Here is a 14,998-nt window from a genome sequence, read left to right as displayed (position 1 = left end):
CTCTAGTTTTGAGGTCAACCAAAGTTCCAAAACTCAAAGTGAAACTCAGGGTGTTGGAACCGCATACAGATCAAAGCAGAAGCAAAGGAACACTCAGATCTGTTCCAGTTCCACCTAACTCTGATTATCGAGGGAATGTGTGGATTTTTTGTTGGACACGAGTATTAGGGACACTACCTTAATCTTTAAGGATCAGAACTTAAATCAGGTTAAAAATGTTAAATAAATACTTTAAAAACTCTGGACCAAATTTATCCCTGTAGCTCCATTGAAGTCAATAGAGTCAAGACCCAAGACTATATTTACCAAAACCTGTATCTTACACAGTTCCAGGCTTTGAATTTTGAATGAGAGACTTAAATGAAATGAATAACTGGAGCTTGTCTCTGAATTCCCAGCACTGTGCGACACAGAACTGCAGCTTGCTCCAACACTGAATAGGCTGAGGAAACCGATGACATAATTTCACCATCAATATGGGAGTTCATGAACCTTGACAGAAATAAAATATTTTCTTTGGGTGCCAATTTTGTGGACTGGGTTTCATTATTGGGGCAGTATCTCAATTTCAAACTGGAGATGCAGTTAAAAGTTGGAAGGTTCCCAATAGCTACCTCTGTTCAGTGGAGCTATAAGCTTCCAGTTATATGAACACATCTTGATTGTCACCAGGAGGATCCCAACCTGTGGCAAACTTGTCTCACCACAGATGCCAAGACTGAGTGGGCCATGGAAACTGCACTACCCTCTCACCCATGGAGGCAGTCTCTGCTGAAGAGGATTTAGAGACATTGATACTATAATATAATCGGAAACTTGTATTTGCTTTCCTGAACTATACCAAAGGAGTTCAAATGTTAGGGTTTGTATCATGTCATAAAATTTCCCACATACACAGTGAACGTGTGAGTATAAACATATAAATAGAGCTGCGCAAATAACTGATTTTTTGGGTTCGGTGGCCAAACCGAAAAAAAAAAGAAAAAGTTCTTTCAAGGCAACCAGAAATATTTTGGCAAACCAAAAAAGTGAAAAAAGTTTGTATGGGATTGAAATAAAATGTTTTGCTTAGTTTTTGTGTTGAAGGAAATGTTTCATTTGACCCTAAGCAAAAATATTTTTTTTTAAAATGTCATTTTGTTTTCGAGGTTATTTTACCTTTTAAAAAAATTAAATGAACTACATTTCAAAATGAAAAGTCATTTCAAATTGAAATGTTTCATTTAGAAAATGTCAAAACAAAGTATGTTTTTCCTCCCTCCCACCCCTGAAACAATTCAGCAAATTTGACACAAATTCACAAAGTGTTTTGGCCAACTTGCCTCTGCATTTTTTGGTGACAAAAATTTTGCCCAGCTGTCTATATAAAGAAGTGCATCAGACATTTGAAACCTGAAGACAAGCTTTCACACATACACACTTTTTTCAGGTTCTAAATGTCACACTTTGTTGCTGGTTTCTATCACACCCATGTCTTGGTCTCAGAATATACTGCAAAAACAAAATGAAAATGCATTTAAAAATAAAAGTACTTCAGATATTGTGTTTTTAAAATTATTATCTTACTGTCACCTTCTGGATCAACTCCCGTCCATATGAATTGCAAAAATAAAAAGTCAGTAAAGACTCTCTCATGTGACTGAGTTAATTTAAAACTTGCTGACATTCAGTGTTTAATATCCAGAAATAGTCCTGTACAAAGCAGACCAGCAGAGAAATTGTCTACAATTGATTTTCAGGCCTTTGAAAGCATCATCAAATGTCACTTCTTACAAGAAGCACAGTAACTACAGTGAGATAAGCAATATTTTCCATTAGCTGCAGATAACTGTTGCACCCTCATGTCTCTTATAAACTCTTTCTGCAGTGAAATAAATAAATAATATCACTCCTGGAATACTTCATTTTTAATAATAAGGTTTCACTGCTGAGTAAAGCTTTTTTTCTTTTCCTTTCATTTCTTTCTCCCCTCTCCCCACCCCCAACGAAAGGATAAAACATCACAGCTTTGATTAGTTCCTTTGCCAGCAAGCAAGCCTGACTCTTTAATGTAGCTGCTCTGCTCCTTAGCTTTGTTTTCATTATTATTTGCATTCTGCTGCAGATGACTAAGAGATAGTCAAAAGATCAAAGGTTTCCTTTGATGGTTTATATCAAGGATCCCTGCTGTATTAAAAAGGATCTCAGGTCAGGACATTCTTGTTCACATGCAGATCTGAACAAGGGGCTGAACGCAGTGATCAAACTGGATGAAGGCTGAACACATCCATCAAAGGGCTGACCACACTGAACCAAACAGAAGAGGAGGTTCTACTTCCATAGCCATGACATTAACTAGTGACAGATGTCTCACTGTGGCTTCTTCTTTGATGTGCCAGGACTAGGAAGAACGAGAGAACCTGGAAATGTTACACATTCTGAATTACTCTAGAACTTTAAAATATATATCTATATATGGGAAAAGCAACTTCTAAAATTAAATGATTTTATTGTTTTCATGGGATCACAGCATAGGCAAGTCTTGTGTTACCAAACCACACATCTGTGTTCATAAATAATATATAGTACTTACCACGTGCACTGCACCTTGAAAACATTTACAACCATCAATAAACTAATCAGCACAGCATCGCTATGAAATAAAGCACCGTCAGTTGCAGCTTGGAAGCAGGGAAACTGTCACAGAGTGCAAGGCCTAGTCTATGCTAGGAAAGTTTTCCAGCATAGCTATACTTTTAGTTTACACATAGGCTAGGTCTACACTTAAACTTTTGCTGGCATATGGTTAGAAGTACGATTTTTCATTGCATTTTTGTACCAGCAAAAGCCCGAGTGGAGATGGCAGCTTACAGCAGCAAGAGAGTGCTTTCGCTGGTATAGCCTATATCTGTTTCCTCTGAGCAAACTAAATTATACTGGCAAAAGGACTCTTATGCTGGTATAACTGCATCTACATAGGGCTTTTGCTGTCATTAAAATGCAAATAAAATAAAATAAAATAAATAAATCACACCCCTCACTGACTTTAATGTACCTGCATAAGTTTTAAGTGGATTCCTGGTCTAAGTACAATTTGTTAAAGGTATAGATCACTCACAACTCCCATTACTTTCCTCACCTCAAAGAATCAGGCTCTCAGTAACTTGCTCAAGGCCAGTGTCAGAGCCAGGATTAGAACTCAAGCCTGGATTTCCTGAACACAAGCCTGGATTCCCAGCCCCCGGGCCTGTGCTCAAACTACACTACTGTCTCTTAGGTCATCCTACATAGAACATTAGCTACACCACATGCTGTCTGCCTTTTGTCCATGTTGCAACTGGCATTCAACTAGAAACAATATCTCTGAAATGGTTCGTTTGATTGTTACGCTCTATTCTCACACTAAAACTCGGTTATGGTGGTTATATATTTTTTCAGATCCATGCACTGAGCAGGCCAGTAACTGGAAGAAAGGACAGGCACTATGATTAAAATAAAGAGGAAGTTCAAAGAAATTGTTGAGGAAACAGCTTTACATGAATAACAAATGGAGGTGTATTTTTTATATGTTTTCCATGAACTCTGAGTTATCAGCATGCTATAGAAGAGAATCTGAGCCTACCAAACCAGACAGCCTTGGAACCCCAGATATTATGCATCATTACCTACATTCACCTGTGAAATCATACCCTGGTTCTTCAACTTGGGCCTGATCTAAAGCCCACTGAAGTAAATGCTGCTTTTCCACTGACTTCAAAGGAACTTGGATCAGCCACATAGTTACTTGATTCAATTCCAGAAGCTCTGAAAGGCCTTCACTTAAACTGTTGGCTCTTTTCCTTCCCCTACCTAATTTTAAACCCATCTCTATCACATAGCCCACCTAACATTGTTTTGTAATATCACCATCTGGAATACATCATTGCTCTTTGGGGCTAACCTATCCTGAAACAGCATCAAGTGGCTAGCTCTAGCGACAAAATTATCCTCCCCTCCCACCTCCCCAGCTTTTCCTGTTAATTCCATTGATCGGCAATGGAACGAAGCAGAACAAATGTTGTTCTGCTACACATGCAGTTTTGCAAATAGAAACTCCCAAACTGATCATTTTTCAGTGTGGCTAAGAAGCTGGATTTTGAAAACCTTCTTTAAAACAGAAAGCACTTTTTAAACAGTCACAGTGAAGATAATGGGGTTACTTGTGTTCTTAAGAGCTCACCAATATGGATAAAGGCTGCTCAATCTAGCCTTGGACATTTGCTATTTTTAAAGAATCACTGAAGGATAGTTTTCTGTGTACATGTTAATCACTTACTCATCTAAAATGTAAGCAAATACTCAATACGTGAGTTGATTTGAAGTCTTTAATGTGAATTGTCTTTATTTCCCAACAACATATCATGCAATGTGATGAGGTTGCATATTATGAACCGCACTCTTTGTTACATAACCGTCTACTGAGATGCATTTTCATTGATCTGAGGTGTAAGTACTACTCTGGCAAAATAAAGTAGCTCACTAACAATTTGAGGGCAAAACACTCTTGTTTATGCACCAGGCTATAACCCATATATTCAACAACTTGAAATAACTTGCAAATAGATTAGTATGTCTATCATTCTATTTGCTGTCTAATCACTTCCAGTTTGACTTTTCATACAGTTGGAACTCTAACCAGCTGATAAACACCACAAGGTCTACTGAATTTTGTTTCCCACCGAGACTGCATCTTTATCTCTAGGAAAGATTGATGAAATACAGTGTAAGTAAAACTTTACTAGCAAGGGCCTCTGTGCTTTGCTACACCAAGACCAATGTACTGTGGTCGCTTTGTATCTGCCTCATGGAGTTTGCATGAGTGACAGGCTGATAAATGGTCTTTTTAGCACTGAAACTTAAACAAGGAGTGGATTGACCGAAATCACAACCTGGTCTGGCTCAAAATGACATATCGAGACTATTTCTCAGTGATCAGTTTCCTGATGGCTGAATTAACTGCAGTTTTATCTTGCTCTGTATTAGCTGTTTTACCTCACTTTCACCAAGTTGCTTTCTTATCACCGTAAACACTGCTGAGTTACTGTAAATTGCCAAAGGGGCAGAACTTTGCTATCCAGCACACAGGTACAAAAATTGGATTTTCTACTTCAGTTGTCCATTGTATTTGAAACCATCCCAAGAGAAACAGATTTGTAAAACCGCATTTTATCTTGATCTGTGGAAAATGTTATACTTAATAATGAATTATTATTTTCATATGATTTGTCATGAATTTCAGTGACACAAGGCCACAGGGCAAGTACATGTAAAAACCCCTCTGTTTAGGCTCTAGTTTTATGTGGTTCTTTCAGCTGCCAGGATATAAACCCAAAAGAATTTATGGGAGACCCTTACCCACCATTCATTTTGGAGTTGCCAAGGTCACAGAATCTGGGGACAAGACTTTGAGATTTTGACATTGATAGGAGGGAGGGATGGAGTGGGGAAGCCTATTAACTGTGCTCCTTCCATCTTCTTAGCCATTCTCCTAGGGTGAGAAGCTCCTTTAATGAAAGATTGGAGCAGGCCAGTAAATACTGGGGAGGGAGGTGTGACATTATCTAAATAGAGTCTAATCATGCAAATCATTGTTGCTACCACTGTTATATAATTGCAAAGAATCTTATACAAAGCGTAATGCATAGCCAGAAAGGGTTAAGCAGCTTACAGGCTAATTGACTCAGATTCAACCTTTAGAAACATATTGGTAGATAATGTTTGTGTTTTTGTGTGTTTACATATATATTTTAGAGGTTAACGATGTAATCAAACAGTCTCTGTCTATGCTGTATTCTGTGAATTCAGAGATCAAAAGGACATCTTAACATTTAAATAAACTATAAATATAGTAATATCACTGTATTCATCTCTCTTTGAAATATATAGCAAATCAACTGTGAATGGTGAAAAAACAAGCAATCGCTTTATGTTAATCCGTGTAGCTAATTACCAGAGATGCTTAGGACATAGGTCTACTTCAAAGTCTCCATGATTGCCTATTGTTTGCCTAAGGACTCCGACCAATCAAGAAAAGGCCTGGAACTGTATAAAAACCCCTTGCGTCCTGATCCTTTTTATCTCAGATCTACTTGATGCTTCATGCAGGGGAAGCTTAAGTCATAAGGCTGAGATCTCCAGTCCTAACTGGATCCCCTGAATATGGACATTGGACTATAACCTGTGGACTTATTCTGAAAGAAATCTTTGCAACTACGAAGCTCACCCTCTCTACTATGAATCTGATCTCAGAACTGTATTCAGGTCTGTATATATACTGAACTTTTAACAAATACTCTCTCTCTTTTCTTTATTAATAAATTTTAGTATAGTTAATAAGAATTGGCTGTAAGCGTATAGTTGGGTAAGATCTGGAATATTCATTAACCTGGGAGGTAATGTGTCCAATCCTTTGGGATTGGTAGAACTTTCTTGTATGATGATGAGGATTTTCAGAAATCCTCATCATATTTGACTTGGGTATCTGGGTGGAGGCCTGAGACTGGGTTGCTTTAAGGCTTCTGGGTGACCAGTAAGGTATTATAGAAGCTGTTTTGTGCTGGTTTGGTCAATCTAAGTATTGAAATATCCACCAGCTCTGGGGATTGTCTGCCCTATTCTTTGCAGTTCACCCTAACTGAATGACCTCAGCATGGCTCCCCTGGGATTCCGGTCACAGGGCGTCTGTCTTAAAGCATCATCAAGGACTCTCAATTTTACAGGTGAAGTCTTTTTCTACCATGGAAAAATGTTCATATCTTCTGTTCCAAGGAAGATTCCAGAGGCTTAGCTAAGACTTCATCAAACCTCTTCAAAGGATTTTGTGGTCAGTAAGAGCCTAATCAAAAGCCTTCTGGATTTAAGATTAGGATGAGGTGCACAGGGTCATCCTCACTGCCAGTTAGGAACTGCAAGGATAGTTCTGATTTTCGTAAAGCTTATGATAGTCAGCCCTCATTAGGACTTTATTTTTATTTAGACAACACTGATGCCTTTCTGTTGGGATACAAAATGTCAGTGGCCACGGCACTGCTGAAGCTTCTCGAAACTATTCTTCCATATAGGTACATAGGATTCACAACTGTAAGGAATGCAAATCCTTTTTTATCCATTGCTTGTCTGAATAATCACAGAATTCAAGACCTGGATCCATCTTGCACTCACACTATTCCATATGTAGATGAGTGAAAGCTGTTTAAGATACATATTGTGACCTGTTTCAATTATGTATTCCAGAACATATCAATAATCCTCCTAGACTACTCTTTTTAAAGCTCTGAATTCTTGAGAACCCTTTCTTAAGATCCACAAAATTAGCTTTAAGACACTTCTATTCCTGGTGTATAAAACTTGCTTTCCCAACTTCAAATTATTCTACCCTGGTTTCAGTTAGGAGGCCTACTAGTTGTAACCTGACAGGCCAAACATGGGGTAGGAAGACAGTTATATGTACATGGGAAAATATCAACTTCCTGTTGTGAAATATGCCACTGAGGCATATTTATGGCAAAAATAGCTAGCAAAGTACAGTACAAGTCTGGTAAATTTGGCTTATAAACCACTTACAAGTCATCCTGAAGTTAGTAAAAATAGCAAAGCAGTTACACAATGAGATGTCAAGGTCAGCAAAGGATTTATATACTAATTCTTTATATTCTAGAACCATGCTATCTAGATTGGCAGATTCCTAAATCTTATGTTTTGCAGTATTGGCAAATCTGCCATATGGTACTCACATTTTATGAGGATCAAAAAAGTAACCATCACCACAAACTCTGAAACCTTCCCTGGGGTATGCATGGGACAGAATGTACAACACACACTATTTCATATTTATCAGTCATCACTGGGACCACAAGGAAGAGGATATTGTGAACTGAGCCTGCCTGCACTGCAGATCTCATTTTGGATTAGGACACTGGAAAAAGGCAAGGTCTGTTTCAACAGGTTTCCAAGGTTTCAACAAACAAAAGCTTAAGAATAATATACACAATGCTTCAAAGGGCTTATTAACTCCAGAGATAGTAAGCCTATGAGACTACGGGTGTTCCACAGATTGCATTTATTGCAAACCCTCAAGAATGGACCCTTCCTGCATATCCTCTAGCAGTGCCCAGCTCTGATAAGTGAGAATTGTAAGTGGGGTTGGGGGCAGGGGAAGATTGGTGGTACGTCAGAGGTTAGCAAAGCTGTGCTCTCAATAGATACCAAATGTGTACTGGGCAAAATATTTTGGTTCAAGTCCTGGGTATTTCCTTGCTCTGCAATTAGCAAAAAGCTGTAACACTGTTTCAAAAATCAGTTAAAGAAACCACATATCAACACTGGATAAATATGATGTCGTTGCAATGGAAAACACTTACTATAATTTCCACAACAAAGTTTCATATCTGTAGATTGCATCATTTCTCATGTAGGTTTTGAAGCAGATACCAAGAGGGCCTAGACTGGTCTCTATTTATAACTTCTGATTTTGGCAAGGACACACACTTCACCCAACTTCTTGGAGTTATTGTATCATCTTAAAAAAAAAAAAGGAGGACTTGTGGCACCTTAGAGACTAACAAATTTATTTGAGCATAAGCTTTCGTGAGCTACAGCTCACTTCATCGGATGCATTCAGTGGAAAATACAGTGGGGAGATTTTATGTACAAAGAGAACATGAAACAATGGGTGTTACCATACACACTGTAACAAGAGTGATCAGGAAAGGTGAGCTATTACCAGCAGGAGAGCGGCGGGGGGGGGGGGGGGGAAGGGACCTTTTGTAGTGATCATCAAGGTGGGCCATTTCCAGCAGTTTACAAGAACAGCAGGAGGGAAATAAACAAGGGGAAATAGTTTTACTTTGTGTAATGACACATCCACTCCCAGTCTTTATTCAGTCTCTATGTAAAGGAATAAGTGGACACAAATCAGACTTCAAGAATTATAACATTCAAAAACCAGTCGGAGAACACTTCAGTCTCCTCGGTCACTCGATTACAGACCTAAAAGTGGCAATTCTTCAACAAAAAAACTTCAAAAACAGACTCCAGTGAGAGATTGCTGAATTGGAATTAATTTGCAAACTGGATACAATTAACTTAGGCTTGAATAAAGACTGGGAGTGGATGTGTCATTACACAAAGTAAAACTATTTCCCCTTGTTTATTTCCCCTCCTACTGTCATTGTAAACTGCTGGAAATGGCCCACCTTGATTATCACTAAAAAAGGTTTCCCCTCCCTCCCCCCCACCGCTCTCCTGCTGGTAATAGCCCACCTTTCCTGATCACTCTGGTTACAGTGTGTATGGTAACACCCACTGTTTCATGTTCTCTGTGTATATAAAATCTCCCCACTGTATTTTCCACTGTATGCATCCGATGAAGTGAGCTGTAGCTCACGAAAGCTAATGCTCTAATAAATTTGTTAGTCTCTAAAGTGCCACAAGTACTCCTTTTCTTTTTGCGGATACAGACTAACACGGCTGCTACTCTGAAATGTTTCATCTTTATTTTCCCTTTGGTTTTAATTTTCCAATTCTAGCTTTTTAGGTAATATGGTGCTAGAACCACACTTCAATTGTGGTGCAGAGGGCAGCCCCTACTATGTGAAATGTTATTTCTGCTGGTGTTGTTCTTATGAACAGTTCAATCAACAATCTCTGAAATACAGCTCTCTCTTTCATAGGACATAGTAACCCTTCTTCTCTAGCAGCACTATAAAACATTTTTCTAAGGTATGGAACTGAAAAATAACTTCAAATTTAAACTACAGGGGGATTATTATTATTTTTAAAAGCACAAACTAATCACTCGAGTAAGAATTTGGCCAGAATTCTACAGATAACAATCTTATCCTTGAACAAAGTTCCATAAAATATTTAGTACCTATTGATTTCAATGGAAGTTAGATCAGGCCCTGAATGACCCTAAGTAGTCAGGTGTAATTTTACATCTAATCTGAAATTACTGACACGCCACATGCTCCACACATGGAGTAAAGCATAACTGAATGGCAGGGGGAAAAAAGAGATAATTGCCGTTTAAAGGAAGTGTTTCATTCTTGGCCTGCAGAGACGTCAACATGCAAAACACAAATTAAACAGATGGATGCCATCCCTACACAGGTTGGAGGTGTTGGCTACAGTGACCCAAGAACCTCTTACTGCCAACAGCCTAGAGAGGAGAAACAGCAATCTCCTGAATCTGGTAGGTGTATTCTAGTTCACCAAAGAATGTCATATAGGTTTTAAATGAAAGCCGGTGTCACAGTGATCATCAATATCATTACAAAACACATTGACAAATGTTGCACATTGAGTTGTGTATTTTGATTGAAAATATGTTCTTAAAGTCTGTATCAAGGTACTGGTCACCAGCAAAGATGAAAAACAGGTTTTCTGTCAGACAAGAGACAATTGTTCATCTATCTGTTTACATGTAAATTGAGTATTGTCCTGTTCACAATGGATCTCCTATCACCAGTCTGAACTGAATGCAATTGAATACTTGTAACAACTTCAGAAAGAAACTAACAGGAAGATAAAAACAGCAGGGGAAGAGAACCTTATCTTGAGGTGCATCTCAAAGGTTTGTTTTTGGACACCTGCGCATCCCTCACCTAGGAAATAAATGGACAGCAAATACATTTTATGAAAGTGGGCTCTCAACTAGGATTGGTTAAAAACACAAGAGAGAACTTTGCGTGATATAAGCTTCTTTAGACAAGAAAGCAACTTAGTAGTTAAAGTTTAGTCTCTAGAAAGCGTGTTATCATTTTGTTTTATATGTAACCATTTGTTTCCAATATCTTTACTCACTATTACATGATTCGCTATTCTTTGATCATAAACTTATTCTTGTTTTCATTATAAATATATCTAAGTACCATAAAGTTAAGCAAAGTGATGGTTCTGAATTGACTCTTACAAGCTGGTGTGTAATGTTTCATGGAGAACAGCGGGTCTGGTAATTCTGGGAACATTCCGCGGATAAGCGACTGGACATTGCAGAGAATGCCCCAAGTATGCGGGGTTTGTTGTGTGCCTGTCCCTTATCTGCACAGAGAGAGCGAGGCCTGTTGGGGCCTGGAAGGCTGTGCTTGTGCTACCAGAGGCTGGTGGTTTCAAGGAGCTAATCCACAGCAGGCACAGACAAGACTGTTTCACGCTAAGGGCAGGGCGTGGTGAGGTGCCTCAGAACCCTGGATTAAAACTTCTAATTAACATAACTGCAGGGGGCGGTTACTGAAGAGGCAGATATCTGATAGTGCATGATAAGCTAGGGGGAAAACAACCAAAGAACACTGAATGCTGGGTGACCCACTGCTGCTTTGAGTGTGGTGGCCCCAAAATAAGGAGTCTTCTCTAATGTAAGGTCACTCAAGTGTTTGCAGTACATGCAAACAGACTCTCTAAAACTTGACAGACTCTCTAAAACTTGCCATTCCCTTCAAAAACTTGTTGAGATTAAGGAGGAAGGAGGGGAAGGGAATCATACAGGAGCAGCACTGAAAGTTATACATTTGGTAGAATGGGAGTTTCAAGTATCAGAACTGTCCATTCTCACATTCATGCACCTGCTTGGGGCTTCCACCCTAAAGCTACCTAGCCTGTGAAGACTTACCTCTCTTTCATATAAGGAAGCTGGACCCTGCAGATCTCTTTGGTCAATGAATATTAAATGTGAATAATTTTCAGTGGGTCGAAAGTTACTATATTTATGTTGCTCTCACATAATTAGTACTTGTCCATCCAAAAACAAAACTTGTCCATTTCACAAACCCTCCTCTATTATATCATTCTTCTAAGCAGATTTTTTTTCCATACTGCGAAGAGTACTGCTAGACTGTCTTTTTACTATAAAAGTAATGTGGCCATTTCCATGAAAGTGTCTAATAGCTGGTTTTCTGTGCTAAAGCATCTAAAATTGGAAGCACAACCCAGCCCAAACCTTAAGTATATAAGAAGGCCTGCTGAGAAGCATGCGAATTTGACATAAACCTGAAATAATTAAACGGAATCTGTTGGAGCTATCTGGATACTCTGAACACAGTGAAACCTATATTAAACATGTTTCAGAGGAACAGCCGTGTTAGTCTGTATTCGCAAAAAGAAAAGGAGTACTTGTGGCACCTTAGAGACTAACCAATTTATTTGAGCATGAGCTTTCGTGAGCTACAGCTCACTTCATCAGATGCATACCGTGGATCCACGGTATGCATCTGATGAAGTGAGCTGTAGCTCACGAAAGCTCATGCTCAAATAAATTGGTTAGTCTCTAAGGTGCCACAAGTACTCCTTTTCTTTATATTAAACATGACTACCTCCTTTAGACAACCTTCTGTCTGTGACGAAGGCTTTGAAATATCCCCTAGGTTTCTGGTACAATTTTATTTGACCCGTTGTTAAACTACCTCTGCTAGGCAACAAGCTTTTGCTGATGCCTGGGTTGGTCTCGTAAGACAAGTTTCATTTGTATTTGTATATACATCTCCCAAAGGATTATTTGGCTGACAGTGTGGAAAATAACATAAGTGTAAGGGTCAACTTTTGCCTTCAGTTATGTATATGAAGTTCTTATTGACTGCAATGGATGTTGCATGCATACACCCGAGGACAAAATTTGTTCTTATGCTTCTCATCTACATGGGAGCTAGTTCTTCTTCTTTTATGTCACAAAACACAATATTCTCCAAGTCAGCTGGGATGGGGGAAGAAGAAATTTTGCAGATGTGAATTGTAGAATGATATACCAATACCCCTCCTCCTCCTCCTAATAAATTCATTCACTTAGCACTTCCCAAGAGATAGGCATAGTGCTTTCAAAATCCCTTTAATTTAAATTCCTGCTGCACCTACTTCTTCTCTCAATGAAAACCCACCAATATTTAAAGCAGACCAAGACAGGATGATGAGCTAATCAATTCTGGTAACTGCCTTCAAACACCTCATCGTTTTGTGGTGACGCAACACGGGGTCCGCTTTCAGGAAGGAAATGGGAAACAAGAAGTGCATCTGAAAAGAGTCGGCGTTCTTAAGCAGCAGCCCATTAGCATGCCATATATAAATATGTGTGCATGCGTGCGCATGTGTGTATGTGTGCTGAGCTAAATAGGGACACATTCCTGGGCTCTCCACCCTTGCTGGAGAACTAACACTGATATCAACACAAATAAAAATGAGGAAATCAAGGGGTTCTTCCATAACACATTTTAAAATATTCTAGGCAATTCCCTGCATTGTTAAAGATTTAAACATTCTTCAAAAAAGATTGTATGTGAAATGTATGTATTATTATTCTGCCTCTTTCTCCCAGGGAAGAGGGAGCTAACAGGGGTTTGGGATCACTTTCTCTTCCCAAGTCATTCAAAGGCAAAGGAGGGGGAGCCCTCTCTCTATTTTTAGCAGGGGAGAGGGAGCAGTATTCCCCAATGCTCTCCCTCTACCTTGAACTGAGCACTTTCTTTTCTCCTTGCAGCTGAAGTATACAGTCATTAACAAAGAGGAAAAAAATGAAATGAGACACACACAAAACACCTCATCTGGATCATATGGAATTGGGCCAGTCCAGTCAGGTTTAAAACATTATGAATTTGAGGGCTGTGAAGGTGGCAATTTACTAATGACTACAAGTTCTTAAAAGGTGTGCAAAACTATCTAACAACAACTTTGGATGCTTAGTGGTTTATCTTTTATTTATAGATAGCGTGACTTTGTTTTCCAGCCTTGTCCCAGAGCTCATACTAGAAGACAGTAGGCTTTGAGGTTGAGAAAAAGAAGACATTTTTCTTTGTGTGTTTCTGTCATAAAGAGTCAGACATTATGGGATCAAAGGACTAAAATACTGAAAATTATTTAACCCAACCCTTCCTGCATGCCTCAGGCTACTCTCTGTTTTAACTCTCATCTGAAGGTCAAGAAACTTTTGTTCATCTGACATAAATGGCATATATATGTTGGATGATGTCCTGTAAAATGACACTATAAAGACATCTGAACAGCTTCAAAAGGATAACTTGCTGTATGAACAGAATTAGAAATACCTCCAAAATAAAAGTTGTACTGCTCCTAAAATCCCCAAACAAAACAGATCGCCACATGCCCAACTAAGCTTCTCTATGTTAAATGGGCAAGATGGTCAAGAACGCTATGCAGTTATCAAAATGCATTAAAAGAACGTTATGAGGAAAATAATAGCTGCCTTCCCTTTTTCAGATAAAAGGATTCTGCACAGAGTAGTACTTAAGAAAAATGATCAGATCATGACTTTATAACCCTGGTTTGAACTCAGTGACTAGTCATGTCAAATTAGGAAGCATTAATTCAAAATATAGGGAAGTATCAAAGTACTCTATTTGGTCTCAGCTGTACAAAAATCTGTATTTTCTTTTCTTTAACCTGTTCTCTTATTTTTTCCTTTCCTTTGGTACAGAGGTCACTGGCCATTCTGGTGGGCTGGCCTGCTTATGGTTACTGACTTTCCATACGTATAGGCAAGGAAAGCTAAGCAGTTTATCAATGCTAAACTGATACTGATAGTAACTGAACCAAAAAGGAAAGACATTACTCATTATTCCCCCCCTTCTCCTCCTCTGCCAGGGGTTTTCTGTGCCTCTCCATTCCTCCCTTCTCCAGCTCTCTGTGTGGGCTTCATCCCCCCCGCCCTCAACCCATAGGGGGGTCCCCTACTCACCCCCATGCCAAGGTTCTGTGTGCGCCCCTATTCTCCCCCCTTTCTCCCCACCATTATAATTTCTTTTCTCTCTGTCTGGGAGATAAATCAGTGGGGTGTCAACATTTTAAACTAAGATGGGGGTGTTATGCTGGAATGTGTTAATGGTTGCCATCCACCAATTCTTTGATCTCTAGACAATTACAGAGCTGGTTGATGTTGCTGGGTCTGCTAACCAGATGTAAAGGGGTCTGTGTTTCACTCATTTCTCCCTTCTAGTTTTCCAAATTTAACCCAAATCAATGAGATTCTGCTTTCTGGTGT

General features: G+C 39.0%; 1 protein-coding gene across 1 annotated transcript in view; it reads right to left on the bottom strand.

Annotated features, from left to right (window-relative positions):
- Positions 1–14,998, bottom strand: part of LOC125624109 (potassium voltage-gated channel subfamily KQT member 1) — a 765,256-nt gene that overhangs the window by 179,774 nt on the left and 570,484 nt on the right. The window lies entirely within an intron of this gene.

Source organism: Caretta caretta, chromosome 1 (genome assembly GCF_965140235.1).
Source record: "Caretta caretta isolate rCarCar2 chromosome 1, rCarCar1.hap1, whole genome shotgun sequence".
NCBI classification, from domain to species: domain Eukaryota; kingdom Metazoa; phylum Chordata; order Testudines; family Cheloniidae; genus Caretta; species Caretta caretta.
The sequence above is the reverse complement of the archived record's forward strand: the minus strand, read 5'-3'. Positions and strand labels throughout refer to the sequence as shown.